General features: G+C 49.2%; 1 long non-coding RNA gene across 1 annotated transcript in view; it reads right to left on the bottom strand.

Moving 5' to 3' along the window:
- Window positions 1–16,296, bottom strand: part of LOC137203758 (uncharacterized) — a 56,773-nt gene that overhangs the window by 32,771 nt on the left and 7,706 nt on the right. The window contains exons 3-4 of the long non-coding RNA XR_010933283.1: window positions 5,756–5,890; window positions 4,769–4,897 (exon numbers count right to left, since the gene is read on the bottom strand). This is a non-coding gene — a long non-coding RNA (uncharacterized lncRNA). The remainder of the gene's footprint in view (window positions 1–4,768; window positions 4,898–5,755; window positions 5,891–16,296) is intronic.

Genomic DNA, 16,296 nt, shown 5'->3' with positions numbered 1-16,296 from the left:
AATCCAGTGGTCTTTCCCCGTCCCATCCTGCCTACAGCCTCGAGGTGGGCATGGAAGAGTGAACAGTCAGGAGGGGCTTCAGGGAGAAGAGGCCATGAAGTCCTTGAAGGTTCAGGAGGAGTTGAGGAAGCAGAGACGGGGGAGGGTACAAACTGTGTTTGTGTTTGTGTGTGTGTGTGTGTGTGTGTGTTATGTGTGAATACGTAGCTGTGGAAGAGTGTGTTTAATCATCTTCAACAAAATGATTCAGAGCCTATTATGTGACAAGCACATAAACAACAATAATAATAACACAGCAAATATGTATCTACTGCTTATGGTGCACCAGGCAAGTGACTTCCACTAACTCATTTAATCCTCACACCAACCCTATGAGATGGTAACATTATCATTCCCATTTTACATATGGGGAAACAGAAGCACAGAGAGACGAAGTAAGCGGCTCAAGGTCTCACAGCTGATAAGCGGCAGAGCTGGGATTCAAACCCAGGCTATCTGGGCCCATGGTTCATGGACGCTTCCCTCTCAAGTTGGGAGACCTTGCCAAGTTGCTGTGCTGCTCCCAGAATGATGAGACACATGAGGATGTGTGTGTGTGTGTGTGTGTGTGCATGTGTGTGTCTTAGCTCAGGCTGCCATAAAAATACTACAGACTGGGTGATTTAAACAACAGAAATGTATTTTCTCATAGTTTAGAGGCGTAAGAAGTCTAAGATCAAGGTGCTAGCCTATTCAGTTCCTAGTGAGAGCTCTCTTCCTGGCTTGTAGACAGTTGCGTTATTGCTGTGTGCTCACATGGTCTTTCCTTGGTTCATGTGCACGGAGAAAGACAGATTTCTCTTTCTGGTATCTCTTCTAATAAGCACACTAATCCCATCATGAGGGCTCTGCCCTCATGACCTCATTTAACCCTAATTACTTCCCAAAGACATCATCTCCAAATACCATCATCATTTTGAGGGTTAGAGTTTTAACAGATAAATTTAGGGGGCAGGGGGAAACAGACGTTCAATCCATAACAGTATGTGTGCTATATACTTGTGCACATGTACATGCATGAGTGTGCATGTACACGAGTGTGGTGTGTTTGCATGTCCATGCATGCATTTCATGTATGTGCGTGTTTCTATAAAGGTGCCTATTGGTATATAAGGATGTGGATGTATGTACATGTGCAAGTATGTGCATGTAAGCACATTCTGTGTTTATGCATATGTATATCTGAGTGTGTACACTCAGATAAGAGGTTGGGAAACCTCATCCCAGGTCAACCCTTCTGCCAGTTGGTCCAAGAGCCCTGTGAAAGTCAGGGTCACACAAAGGGGACTAAGGTGGGACTTTGGGGAGCTAGTGCTCCCTGGATCGGGGGGGAGGGGACTCCCCAGCTGCTCATGCCTGTCACCCTGGCCTCCAGCAGACATTAATAATAGATCAGCAAATTCCAAATGTAAATAGGGCAATCAGGCCCGAAAACACAGACATTCATCACCCAGATACAAATTATGCTGCTGGTCCTGATGTAATTACTGGAGTTCAGCTCGATGCCTGAGCCACCCCCACTCTGTACCCCTGCACGTTGCTTTGTGCTGGTGTTCTTCCCTGAAAACACTCCCAACCTGACCCCACAGGGTCTCTCTGGCCACAGCCAAAGGTCCCCAGCTGTCTTAAGCATCTATGAAGATAGAAGACCCATGAGATCCTTGTGCTTTGATGGCAGAGCCCTGAAGTTCACGGAGGCAGACACCAGACAACAAATCTTCCCCAGTTCTGGCTCCAGTTTTGAAACGACTTGCTGTGTGACCCCAGGCAAGTCACCCACCCCTTCTGAGTCTCAGTTTCCTCTTCTATCCAAAGGAGCTAACAATACAGTGCGGTGTAAGAGCTTTGGGTTTTACAGTCAGAAAGACCTGGGTTTGAATCCCAACCTTATTAGTCTTGAGTTGGGAGACCTTGGGCAGGTTTCTCCCCCCACTCTGAGCCTAACTCCTTCATCTGTAACGTGGGTGTAAAATGCTTCTTATGGGATTATTTGAAGGAAAGAATGAAATAATATTTTTTCTTTTAATTGGTGAATTTAACTCATTCACATTTATTGTGATTATACTATCATATATAAAATATATGCCATCAACATATAAGTAGATTTTAAAAATCTATATCCATATATAGTGATTATATAATTATGTGATTATATGGTTGCACTCTTTCTTGCCATATTTGTTTTGTTTCCTATTTACCAGTCTTCCTTTTGTTTCCTTCTTTCCCGTGGCTATTATATTAGTTATCTATTACTCCAAAACTTGGTGGCTTACCACAATAACCACTTAGTATCTCATAGTTTCTGCAGGTCAGGAATTTGGGAGCAACTTAGCTGGGTGTTTATGGCTCAGGGTCTCGCATGAGCAGCTATCGTGTCAGCCAGGGCTGCAGTCTCATCTGAAGGCTTGTTTGGACTGGAGGTTCCACTCCCCAAAGTGGCTCCTCAGTTCCTCCCCATGTGGAGCTTCCCATAGCTGCTTGAGTGTCCTTATGATATAGCTACTGGCTTCCCCTAGAGCAAGTGATCCAATAGAGCAAGGCACAACTGTCATTTCTGCAATGTTGGTTACAAAGGTCAGTCTCTTCATGTAGGAGAGGACTATACAGCAGATGAATACCAGGAGGCAGGGATCACTGAGGGCTGACTTGGAGCCTGGCTACCACACCTGTGTTATGTTAGATTGAATGATACTGTATGTAAAGCTCTTAGTCCAGGCACTGGGAGAAATTGATTAATCACTGTAACCCAAATGCCTGGCCCAGACTAGGCCTCCACAGTAATGGGATGGCAAGTAAAGGACAATAGCAGAATTGGGTCTCCTCTCCCCAAAGCCATTTCCTAGAAGCCAGTGGGTCAGTAGCTACTTATAAGCCCACATCCTCCTTCCTTGCTGCCGTCCAGGCCTTGGCTCTGGACAGGCTGAGAGATGGAGGGCCGAGACCTCCTGCCTTCTCTGAAACGGAGAAGAGAGTCTAGACCAAAGGCAGTTTCCAGGCCTGTCTCGTCCCAACTTTACATCGATCAGTAGTTAAACACAGCCTCCAATTACTATAACGTTTGGCGAGGCACCAAGCTTGTGTGAAACCTTGCAATAAACATCTGCTTTATAAATTGCTTCTGGGTGCAGTGCTGCACCAGAGGGGTTCTTGGGGGTTGGGGAGAGAGAAAATCAGAGAGCTGGGAAAGGGAGGAGAGGTTAGGGAGGCAGAAAGACAAAAGGAGAGGTGAGAGAGAGGGAAGAGGAGGAAGGGAGGAAGAGAGGGAGAGAGGGACATGAAGGGCCCGCTCATTCCTCCATGACCCTCACCACCCTCCAGGGTGGAGACCCAGGACTGAACCGAGAGCGGAGGAACACTTGTCTCTTGAGATTTTGTCACACGCCTAATGCAAATTACTCTTCTGTTGTTTTTTTATTTTACCAAATCCCATAACATCCCACTCATCTGCCGTTTACATTTAGAGGAAGAAACAGAAAGATGTATTTGCTACACCTGCAGCCCCTGTTGGGGGTGAGATATTCCCCAGGCTGCAGAGAAAGAGGCGGGTCAATGGTTTCCCACCACAGGCCTGCAGCCCACTCCCCCCAACTACACACACTGTCCCCTGAGCGAGAAATGGGCCTGTGCAACCCACTCTTTCTCCTGCACGGTCTTACTCAGGGAGGCCACAAGGAAGGGCGAACCCCAGGATGGGAAATGAGATGGAACTGGGCTGAGCTTCAGCTCAGCTCACATGAGACTTTGGGCAAGTGACTTGCTTCTCTGGGCCTCTATTTCTACACCTGTGAAATGGGCATAAAACCACCCTTGGCGGTTTTGGGAGGATTATGGGAGTTGTGGAGGCAGGCCTCAGGCCAGACCTTTTCCTCTAGAGCCTCATCTGAAAATGGGAGTCTGATAGACCTGTCATCCCCAGCCTGCCTGTTTGTTCACCCAGCACTGGAGGAGGTTGAGGACTTCTGGTGGGTGGGGGTGGGCAGAAAGGGGAGGGCTGCCTGAGGCCAAACTCCCTGCCTGGGGGACCCTCACAGCTGCCCAGGGCAGCTGAGATGAAATGAAGTAGCACACGTGTCACATGTTCATCCGGTCACGTTAATACCGCTACTGTGATCTGAAACCCCACCTGGGGGGTGTGGGGCGTGTCCATCTCCCTTATTCCGTCCACTTTGGTCATGCAAGATGCAAGGCGAGAAGAGTGGGCCTCCTCCCATCTCTATGCCCGGGTGAGCTGCCCAAGCGCCCGGGAGTCCACCATTAGAAACCCTTTTCTTACCATTGACACAGGGTCCTCTTTAAAAATGAAAACGGCCCCCAGAAGGCTGGCGGAGGGAGTCCTCCTATCTTAGCAAGAAATTCTTTACGAAATGACCTCATCTGAGAGTGAGGGGGGGATGTTCAGCCGAGTGCTTGGGTCATAGTGAATATTTGATGAATGAATGAATGAAGCCTTCCTTCCGTCTGGCGCTGGCATCCTTGCTACGACACGTTTACCGCATGGCAGCCCAGCCTCACTGTGAACTCTTTCCCAATGCAGGGAGCTCATTGCCTGGAGGACAGCCTGGTCCATCCCTAGACAACGTCAGGCACTGGAATAGTCCCCTCTGAGCTCAAGCTCACGTCCCTCCAACTCCTCTAGGAATCTTTCCCCCGGAGCACAGCACCGAGGTCACTCTCCAGAAAACCGTAAGCCGCAGATAAGCAGGTGCCGATACGCTTTGTAAAAGCTTACCCTGCCACCTCGGGAGGTTTGTCAGTGAATCCGACGCAGCAGGCGAGGTTTCGTTCAGAGCTCTCAGCTCAAGGCAGCACACAGGTGCTCCGACAAGCAGGAACATGGCAGAATAATAAGAGCTCCTGGCTATTGTAAATAGAGATGCAATGAACATTTTGGTACATGAAACAGCCAGGAGATGGAAACAACCTAAGTGTCCATCATCGGATGAACGGATAAAGAAGATGTGGCACATATATACCATGGAATATTACACAGCCATAAAAAGAAATGAAATTGAGTTATTTGTAGTGAGGTGGATGGACCTAGAGTCTGTCATACAGAGTGAAGTAAGTCAGAAAAACAAATACCGTATGCTAACACATACATATGGAATCTAAGAAAAAAAAAAAGGTCATGAAGAACCTAGGGGTAAGACGGAAATAAAGACACAGACCTACTAGAGAATGGACTTGAGGACATGGGGAGGGGGAAGGGTAAGCTGTGACAAAGTGAGAGAGTGGCATGGACATATATACACTACCCAACGTAAAATAGATAGCTAGTGGGAAGCAGCCGCATAGCACAGGGAGATCAGCTCGGTGCTTTGTGACCACCTAGAGGGGTGGGATAGGGAGGGTGGGAGGGAGACGCAAGAGGGAGGGGATATGGGGACATATGTATAACCGATTCACTTGGTTATAAAGCAGAAACACACCATTGTAAAGCAATTATACTCCAATAAAGCTGTTAAAAAAATAATAGTAACAAGAGCTCACCCAGGCCAGGTGTCAGGCACTATTTAAATGCTTTCACGCGGAGCAACTCATCTACTGCTTCCAACCCTCCAGTGACGTAGGTGTTAGGAAATGGAGACTCAGAGAGGTCAAGTGACTTGCCCCAGGTCCCACAGCTGCTGAGGATCAGGGTAGGGATTTGAACCCAGACTGTCTTACTCCAGAGCCTGGGGACCAAAGCCCTACACTAAACTGCTGCTCTACTTACCTATGATTCCAAATTTTCTTGACGCTGGGCAATCAAAACCAAATACAGGGTTCTTCCCTGGCAGCCCAGTGGTTAAGACTCCACGCTTCCACTGCATGGGGCATAGGTTCGATCCCTCACTGGGGAACTAAGATCCTGCATGCCGTATAGTGTGGCCAAAAGAAAAAAACAGAAACAAATATGGAAATAAATTAGATGTGGGGCTGATACAAGACAGCACCTGTCATCCCTAACGCCTGATTTCAAATGTTTACATCTGTCAAAGCAACTTCCTTGTTTTTTCTAACTGGCTTTATGAATACATATATTACCTTATTTAGCCTGTCTTTGGTCACAAGTGATAGAAAACCCAACTGGCTAGAGCATAAATGGCTCTTGCAACAAAAATCTCCAGAGGTGGTGCTACTTTCAGGCACAGCGTGATTCGGGGGCTCTCGTGATGCCACCAGGGTTCAAGTATTCGTCATCTCTCAGCTCTGCCTTTCAGGGTATTGGCTTCATTCTTAGACTCCAGGGGTGAACTCTGACAGCTCTAGGCTTACCCAACCCCCATCTCAGGCTCAAATCTAGGAGAAAAAGGACCTTCTTTCCCTCTACAGTTTGCATGGAAATCATAAGCCTGACTGGCTCACATTGGTCACAGTCTGGTCCTTGAACCTTTCCCTGTGGCCAGGGGATGTCTTTGGCATTGAGTAAACACCAACTCCGGTGGAGGTGGGGAGCTGAGAGAGGGGGAAGTACAATCCCCCCGAAGGAAGGTCAGGATGTTATCACCAAAAGGAAAAAGGGGCTTCCCTGGTGGCGCAGTGGTTGAGCGTCCGCCTGCAGATGCAGGGGACACAGGTTCGTGCCCTGGTCCGGGAAGATCCCACATGCTGCAGAGCAGCTGGGCCCGTGAGCCATGGCAGCTGAGCTTGCGCGACCGGAGCCTGTGCTCCACAACGGGAGAGGCCACAACAGTGAGAGGCCCGCATACCGCAAAAAAAAAAAAAAAAAAGGAAAAAGGATGCAGGATGGCCAGGAGGCTGCAAACATCCCTGAGTACAAATGTCATGGTTTGAATGCTACTAAAACGTTCTTGTTCCTGTTTTACACGTATTGGGTTTCCACCTAAGATTCCATTTGTAAATGAATTACATACCTAAAAACTGTTTGAGGATCATTTAAAATAGCTTCCTAGGGTCTGTCACAGGGATGGGTATGAATCACCAACTGGGAGGGCATGCAAGGGTTTGCCATTTCTCTCGATGTGATAATGATAATTATAAGGCTAAAGCTACTATTTACTGTATGCTTGCTCTGTATATACTATTTTTTAATTGAAGTATAGTTGATTTACAATATTGTGTTAGTTTCAGGTACACAGCATAGGGATTCAGTTATGGGTTTTTTTGCAGATTATCTGTATATACTATTAATATCCACTATTGCTGGAGGAAATTAATGCTCAAAGAGATTAAGTCATTTCCCTAATGTCACTCAGCTGGCAGAAGGAAGATTGAGAACAAGAACCAGATCGGTTTGACTCCAAAACCAGTGTTTTCTTGTTCAAAAATTTTGTATTACATTTTTATACTTACAGACATCTTAGTTGGTTATTGTAAAAAAAACTCAAACCATAGAGAAGGTTATAAAGGAGACAATTAAATTACCCCCCTGGAGCTGAACATTTTAAAAGAGTTAAAACTTTAAAAAAATACAAGTCCTACTGCACATAGTAAAAAGTAAATTAAACTGGCACAAAAGTGGATGAAATGAAAATCAAAAACTGACCCCATCCCCGGTTCTTTGGTCTCACTTCCCAGAGAAAATTGCTGTGAGTAGATATTTGTGTGACTCTTTCTACATACTTTCCATGCACATGAAGCACATATATGCCTACTTTTATGTAAATGAGAGCACACTATAAACTGTCCTGTAACTTGCTTTTTCCACTCAGTAATATCTCATATACTTTCTTCTCTACTGGTCCACACAGGATGATCTCATTCTTTTTCTTAGCTGTCTAGTATTCCACTCAAATGGCTGTATTATAATATACATGTATCTAGTCCCTTGTTGAAGGACATTTAGACTTTCCAGTTTTACGCTTTTTTTAAGGTTGCCATGAGCATTCCTGTGCTTTTCTCTTTGCCCATTAAGCACAGACTTGGCTTCCATGCTGTAACCACCTGCTCCACAGCCCTCGGCTGCATGGCCACGCTCCCCCTGCCAAGTTTGCCTTCCCCACCGACCTCGGCTTTGGGAACCTCCACAGAGCCAGCCTTGACCACTTACGGGACGTGAAGGGGCCTCCCCTCCTCGTGTCCCAGCCAGTCTCTGTTCTGTCTCCTCTGAAGGCCCCAGCTCGGAGCTCTCAGCATCTCTCTGTGATGAGATAATTTACATTTTCTGTTCTTTTTCTTTTTCAGCAAAAAGGGGGCACTTAAAGTGAAATACCTCTTGCCACACTGTTAATAAGGATTCATAAAAGTGAACTGTTCACCTTGTCTGTCGGCAGGCAGTTATGACAAATCAATAGTGCACAGAGGAACCCTGCTTCTCGTGTCTGACGCTGCCTCTTCAGTGGTGCGGGAGGGCGGGAGCACACTGCCCTCCTCAAACACTCCACTGGGAGCCTGGTGCGTTTGCAAACATGGGGCCCCTGGGCCCACGTGACAGCCCAGATCAAAAGTCAATGCAGACAGCTGTCATTTGGTGTAGAAGAAGCTGCCTGGCCCTACACCCTGACTGCTTTCTTCCCCAGTACCGCCAGGAGAGCATGGGTCATAGGCCACTTTTTCTAGGAAACCTTTCCAGACTGACGCGTTCACTCATTCATTCAACAAACACGTATGGAGGCCCCTACTATGTGGCAGGTCCATGCTGGGCACACAGAGGTGATGCAACATGGTCCCTGCTTTCTACAGTGGAGAAGAAAGACAGATAAACAAAGAAGGGTGAGGTGTACTTCTGCAGGGGACACTCAGGGATGGTTGGGGCCCAGAGGGGACCCCTGACCCAGTCTAGGGGGTGGGGTGCTCAGAGAGGCTCCCTAGAGGATGTGTGTCTCTGCTCAGAGTTCAGGGAGCATGGGGGTGAGCCTGATGGAGGAAGGCCATGCCAAGCAGAAGGAACAGCCCCTGCAAAGGCCCAGAGACAAGGGGAGGGAAGGCAGGTGGGTCTGGGGGCATCAGAGGTTTGGTCTGACCGGAGCGCATGGTCAGAGAGGAGATGAGATGGGAAGGTGGGCAGCTGCTGGCCATGGAGGGCCTTGCAGACCCCACTGAGGAATGGGACCTGCCAGGGGCTGACACCTCTGGATGGTGGTATTTGAGGGTGAGTTTTATCTTTGAAATTACCTCTTTCTTGATTTTTCTATCATGAACATGTGTTACCTTTATAATAACTTAAAAATAACAATAAAAATTACAGCAGAAGGGAAAAAAGGGAGAAGGAGAAGAAGTAGCAATAGTAGTGATCATGGCAGCAACAGTAATAGTAATATTGGTAATAGTGGTGATAGTAGCAATACTGGTAGTAATAGCAATAGTGGTGGTAGTTATAATAAGAGTAGTGATAGTGGAAGTAATAATAGTAATAGTAGTGATTGGTCTGGGGTGACAGGCCTCTCATCACCACTTTTCTAACACTGAGAAACTTAATTGTCTCTCTTCCCAGCTCTGAGAATCCTCAACAGTCAGAATTTTCCTCTATCTTTTGTTTTCTCCATTTACTCATCAACCACCCACCCATCCATCCATCCACCCATCTCTCCCTCATCTATCCATCCATCCGTTCACCGATTTTTTTTTTTTGGCCTCGCCACACGGCTTGCAGGATCTTAATTCCCCAACCAGGGATCAAACCCTGGGCCACGACAGCGAAAGTGCCGAGTCCTAACCACTGGACAGCCAGGGAATTCCCCATTCTGCTCTTTTTATTTTTTGTTGTAAAAAGTTTCCTTGATTTGGGACTTCCCTAGTGGTCCAGTGGTTAAGATTCTGCATTCCTAATGCAAGGGGCCCTGGTTCGATCCCTGGTCAGGGAACTAGATCCCGCATACCTCAACTAAAAGATCCCACATGCAGCAACTAAAGACCCTGCCTGCTGCAACTAAGACCCAGCACAGCCACATAAATAAATAAAAATTAAAAGAAAAAGTTTCTTTGATTAAAGTTCACCAAATGCTAATTTCTGGGTAGTGGAATCTTGAATGTTTTTTTTCCCCTCTAATCTTTGCACTTTTCCATAGTGTTTGAATTTTTACACCACACATCCATCATATGTGTTTGCATAAAAATGATACATTCATAAACATAAACAAGCATACCAAAATAGAAAACACACCCAAGATTTCACATTTCTTTCTCTGGTGGAAGTCAGCCACCATGAAAGAAGCCTGACTACTCTGAGACCGCCATGCTGTGAGGAAGCCCAAGCTAGCTGAGTGGAGAGGCTGTGTAGAAAGGAGGGAGATATTGAAGAAGCTCCAGCTGTCCCAGCCATTGAGCCCAGGCATCAGATATGCAAGTGAGCGAGCCATGTTGGACATTTCAGTCCCAGCACATGCAACTTGGAAAAGAACCAAGGAGCCCATTTGGCAGCCAGAACTGCCACCCCAGACATATTTCTAGTCTTTCAAACCACTCCAAATTAGGACCCAGTCATTGGTGAGCAAACACAGCTATCCCTTCTGTGCTCTGCCTAGGTCAACATACCAAAACAGTTATTTTTTAAACATACACGCACACAATTAAGACCTGGATTTGAATTCCAGCTCTGACACGGTTTGGATATGACCATGGGCAAGTTCCCTTACTTTTATGGTCTTAGTTTCTCTATCAGTGGAACAGGAGCTGGATGGCAGTAGGTGATCACACTGCTGGTTTCTCCCAGATCTCTTACTCATCATGTCAGGAAGGCAGCATCACGGGGTGCTACTAACTTGGGCTTTGCAGTCAGAGTCCCAGGTTCAAGCCTTGGCTCTGGCATTTATGAGCACGTGACCTTGATTCTCCATGCAATGCTTAGCTTTTAAAAAAAATTTTCTGTTTGGCTTTTCTATCTTGATGAAAAATATGTGATGTTGAGGGACTTCCCTCGTGGCCCAGTGGTTAAGAATCTGCCTGCCGATGCAGGGGACACAGGTTCGAGCCCTGGTCCAGGAAGATCCCACATGCCGCAGAACAAGTAAGCCCGTGCGCCACAACTACTGAGCCTGCACTCTAGAGCCCGCGAGCCACAACTACTGAGCCCATGTGCCACAACTACTGAAGCCTGCACACCCAGAGCCCGTGCTCCGCCACAAGAGAAGGCACTACAATGAGAAGTCCGCGCACCGCAACGAAGAGAAACCCCCGCTCGCCACAACTAGAGAAGGCCCGTGCACGGCAACGAAGACCAAATGCAGCCAAAAATAAATAAATTAAAAAAATATATATATATATATATATATATATATGTGATGTTGGGTGTCACTGCCAACAGAACTGTGGCTAATGTCGCCCAATTATATTGCTGGTACTTTTGACGGTTCAAAGATGTTTCGACAATTTTAAAATAATTAACCTCTGCGAAGTTGTTGGGGGGATGCAATTGCCCCCCTCCCATACCTTGAGCCTGCATCCTCAAACTAAGTGTGCTGGGGTTCAGGAGACCTCTTAGGCAGCCTGTGCCCCAACCATCAGCCCCAAACAGGCTGGGATGAAGATCTTGGCAGGGGTGTCCCCTGCAGCCTGTGAGTGTGCGGCTGCGCACACGCACGCGCACACACACACACACACACACACAGAGCCATGCACAGACCTGGCCTGATTAGAGTCAAAAGGGCGAAAAGAGCTAGATTAAATATGTGTTGATTATGCGAGCTCGTGCTCCTGTTTATTTCTCATAAATAAGACATGAGACCTGTATTCCACCCCCAACACACACACACACACACACACACACACACACACACACACACTTCCAGGGGGTGATATTTATTGTATGCAAATCAGAAACTGAACTGGGAGAAGTAATCACCTGTTTATCGGATGGTGAGTGGATCAGGCAGAAAATAATCACCCTGGGTAACGGTGTCACATCAATTTGAAAGGAGGTAACATAGACTCGTGTCTGGATTTGCTGTGCCTTGGTCAAGTTAAGGGCTGGATCTGGGACCCACTGCCCCTTACCTGCTCGGGTCAGCCGGGCCCCCTCTGCTCCGCCCAGTGGACTTCACTGAGTAACTGGTGGAGGGTAGCACAGCATTCATGAAACAGCAGGAGGAAGACAGCAGTTACCTGCAGCCTGCGTGAGCTTGGGCAGCTGTTTGCAGGAAAGACAGCGCGGCAGGCAGACCAAGTTCAAGTGTGGGATCTGCTGCTCCTCGCTGTGTGACCTTGAACAAGCTGCTACACTTCACTGGTCCCCCATTTCTTCATCTGTGAAATGAAGATGATCCTAATTCCAGTCTCTTGGGTGCTGGGGGCGTGAGAGGACTCGGGTGTGTCTGGAGCAAGGCACCCGGAGTCACCTTACACCCTGCTTTCACCCTCGCCCCCCGTTTCTGCTTCATAATATTTCTTGCATGTGAACACTGCCCGACACCCTGTTAGTGCCCAGTCAATGCTAAGGGCTCACCATCTCTCCCAGACTGACCACCTGGCGGGCTTCCCTCCCTCCCCTCTAACCCGTCCCTCACCCTCCAGGGCAGAGAGAGGGTTCTTTCTCATGTCAAAATCCCATCATCACATCGCTCCCCTGCTCAACAGCCTGCTGTGGCCCCTTGGTGCCCTCAACACGAGAAATCCATGCTCCTCCGTATGCCCCACGAGGACCCCTGGTCCCGGCCCAGCTGACCTCAGCATCCTGGTGGCCTCCTCCTTCATCACGCTCCAGCCTCTCGGATCTTTTTTCAGATCCTTAAACACGCTGAGCCGGTTCCTGCCCCAGGGCCTTTGCCCTTGTTGTGCCCTTTGCCTGGAATCTTCTGCCCCGGCTCCTTTTCGTGAGGCCACTTAAATGTCACCTCCCCAGGGAAACCGCTCCGTTAAATTAGGTCCCCTGCCAGCTATTCGCCTGCTCTGAAAACCTTGTCAGTTTCCTTCATGACACCGCTTACAATTTGTCATAGTTTTATCTATTTGGGTTTACTGGAATGTGGCTATCTCACCAACTGACTGTGAGCTTTGGAGAACAGACACTGGGCCTGGTTTGCTCATCATGGTGGCCCTGTGAGCTGATGTACAAGTAGCCACTTCAAATGGGCCAAATGGCCACTGCGGATGTGACCATGGAGGCACTGGGCGGGGGGTGGCCAGGGCGGAGGGGTGCTCTGGGCTGGTGACCATGCTTCTTGTCCCCCTCCCCGCTCCCTGCCAACTCCAGGGCCCCCCAAGGGATGTTTTCCTGCCTCTCCCTAATGGCCTGACATACAGGGTCCTGGTGATAAACCTCCCTCTGATAAAAGATGCAAAACTAACATCTGGTGGTTAATTAATAAAGAGCAGCCGTGTCTGGCTGGGGCACGCAGCGTGCTGATGCTGGCATTTTCTCCCGCCCCAAGAGATGCTGACGCTGTGAGCGAAAACGGGGGGGAAAAGATCGATTTGGAGCGGGCCCTGCTGACAAGGCTCCTGAGGGGCAGGACACCCCCCTCGTCCCCTCTTTAGGGGGCTGATGCTTGGTCTTCCACTGAAGGGGAGTGGGTGGTGGGAGGGGGGAAATCATTTATTGAGTACCTATTATGTGCCAGCCCCTAATCTCATTCTTTCCTCTCAGAAGCCCTGAGAGGTCAATGTCTCTGTTCCCATTTACATACAAGGAAACCGACGTGCAAGTGCTTGTCTCAGAGCCTAGGCTCCTACTCCCTCACTAGGAAGCAGGGGTGCTGGGGAGTCACTGGGAGCCCTTGGCACAAGTGCAGACTCCAGGGCCCCTGCATCCAGGCTCTGCCGGTCCAGGCGGGGCCCAGGAGACAGTATTTGTAACAAGCACCCTATGGAATTCTGGAGCAGGTAGAATGGGCAGCTCACCTTGGAAAACACAGGTATTGCGAATACTATCATTTACTGAGTACCGACCATATGCCAGGCCCCAGGCTAATCCCAATAACACTATAAGCAGGAAAGAGTGATGTCACCATTTGACAGACACAGCCCAGAGAGGGGAAGGGTTTTGATCAAGGCCACACAGCCAAGCAGACAGGCTCCATCCCAGATCCTCTGACTGCCCCTGGCCCCAAGGCTTCCCAGCTGTCTCCGCTTGGCCTCTTGGGAAGAGAAAGGACCCAGCTTCCCAGCTGCAGCAATCACCAGCCAGGACTGGGCCACTGAAATATTAATTGAGCTAATGTTTCAGTTACTACTTGGGAAACCTTGGAAGGCCTGGCCCCCAACCTCTACTGAATGCGAACGCCAGGGTGACCTTAAGCAAGCGGGTAGGGGGCCCCACCTGGTTCCCCAGGCTTCTGGGGACAGGCAAGTGGCTACTACAAGTCTTATTTGAAGGGATGGGGGGAGTGGCAGCTGGGCTGCTCTCTGCGTTGACCAGGAGGCCACGGGGGTGGGGGAGAGTGGAGAGAGGTCAGCAAGGTGGGCCGGAGGCTCCAGAGGGGGCAGACAGAGGGCTGTCTGAGATTGAGATTGGAACAACCCACGTCTGAATCCCAGCTCCTTCTCGATCTCTCTGTGGGGCTATGGAGGGTCTCGCCTGCAAACAGCACCTAAGGGATCTCCCAGAGCCATGGTGAGGAGAAAGCCAGGCGCTGGCTGTGGACTGAGTCTGGGGGGCAGCCCAGAGCTACCAAGAGGCTTGGGTTTCAGGCCAACAGGTTCAAACCTTAGCCTCACAGCTTTTGAGCTGCATGAACAAGTCGCCTCACCTCTCCAGGCTTCGGCTTCCCCATCGCCTCTGCTCACAGGGTTCTAATGAGAGTTAAATGATATAAAATGCTGAGCACAAGGTCTGACACAGAATAAAAGCCGACGTGCTATTGCACAACAGGTGTGCGGCTGCCTTATTACTACTACTCATAGTGTTATATTGAGAGCACGTGAGTGCACGCTGCTTCCCTATTTTGGGGTTTTCCTGTCCCTGCTGAGCCCAGCCAGCGCTCCTTGTGGCCCCCCTGCTCCAGGGCCCCCGCTTGCTTGCTCGTCTCTGAGGGGTGGCATGGTCATCCACCATGGGAGGGGGCACCAGCCAGCCCGGAATCTCTCGGCATAATTGGATTGTTACCGACTTGCCCTTGTGACTCCGGTCCACAGACAGGATAACGCTCCCGGGGGCTGAGCCGACTCCCATCTTGGAGACCTCCCGGCACCTGGGAGGGCGGCCAGATGAGGCTGGGAGTTGTGGACTCGTGGGGGTGATAGGATGTGTGTGTACTTGGGGTCCCTGGCTCTGTGTCATCTTGGCCAAGTCCCTTATCCCTTACCCTCTCTGAGACTCAGTCTCCACCTCTCAAGTCAGCTCCTGTCTGTGACTGGGGTCAGAGACAGGGTAGGTTTGGGAGGGAAAGGAGCCTGGCTTGGGGCTTATGCGAGGCTCCTCCCCCAGCCCTAGCCCGTGCCCCGTCCTGAGCCCCTCTCCGTCCTGCCTCCCTAATCACAGCAGCTAACATTCGCTGCTTGCAAAGTAGATCTTAGCATCAACCCCATTTTCCAGCTGGGCAAACTGAGGCTCAGAGAGGTAAGGTAACAAAGGAGACCCACAATAAGGAAGTATCAGATCCTGGCCTTGAACCCACGACTATCTGACTTCCTTCCACCCCACGTTCCTACCCTCCCTACCATCCTGCCGTCCTTCCCACTCCATCTTCCCCTTGGCCTGGACCAGAAGTCGGGGAGACCCTCCCATTTCCCGCTTTCCTAGCCACCCCATTTCCTCCTCCGCCCCCTTTCATTCCTGCCCTGGGCAATCAGTTTCTTCAGATATGATTTGGGATTCTAATGAGCGGAATGATTTGGCATTTAAATAATTATCCACTCCCTGTTAGTGGTGCTGAGTCGGGAGAAATTTCCGAATCTTATTTATGAATATGGCTTTTCTCCCTCTCCGGGTGGAGATTTCCCAGCCCACCCCCCTCCCAGCGCCTCCTCTCTCAAATGACTTTTCAGCACATGTTTCCAAGGGGAGCTCCCCCCACCCCACAGAGCCCCTAAGTGCCTATTAACAACTTGCCTCTTCCGCTATGAGCCCCCCTCCCGTTCACGCCCCCTTTTATCTTTACATTTCAATATCATTATAAATCCTAGTGTTATTCAAATTGCATCAATTATTCAATTTCTCCTCCCCGAGTGGAGGCAACAGCTTCCCAGTGGCTGAGCAGGAAAAAGCAGAGGCCTTTCAAGGAGGGTTAGAAATTCACGGGGGATTTGGCTGTGTTCCATTAACCTGGGCTCTTTGGCTCCCACAAACCATGGAATTGATTAAAACACACATGCAGTTTCAATTTGGTTTGGGGAGAACGCCTGCTGCTGAGAAGCACTGAAGAGACGGTTTGGAAGAGAAAATGCTTTTGCTGCCCTATGATACTCATTCAGTGACCATTTATTGAGTTCCTGCTATAAGAG

The sequence above is a fragment of the Pseudorca crassidens genome, chromosome 12, assembly GCF_039906515.1.
Source record: "Pseudorca crassidens isolate mPseCra1 chromosome 12, mPseCra1.hap1, whole genome shotgun sequence".
Classification (NCBI taxonomy): domain Eukaryota; kingdom Metazoa; phylum Chordata; class Mammalia; order Artiodactyla; family Delphinidae; genus Pseudorca; species Pseudorca crassidens.
The sequence above is the reverse complement of the archived record's forward strand: the minus strand, read 5'-3'. Positions and strand labels throughout refer to the sequence as shown.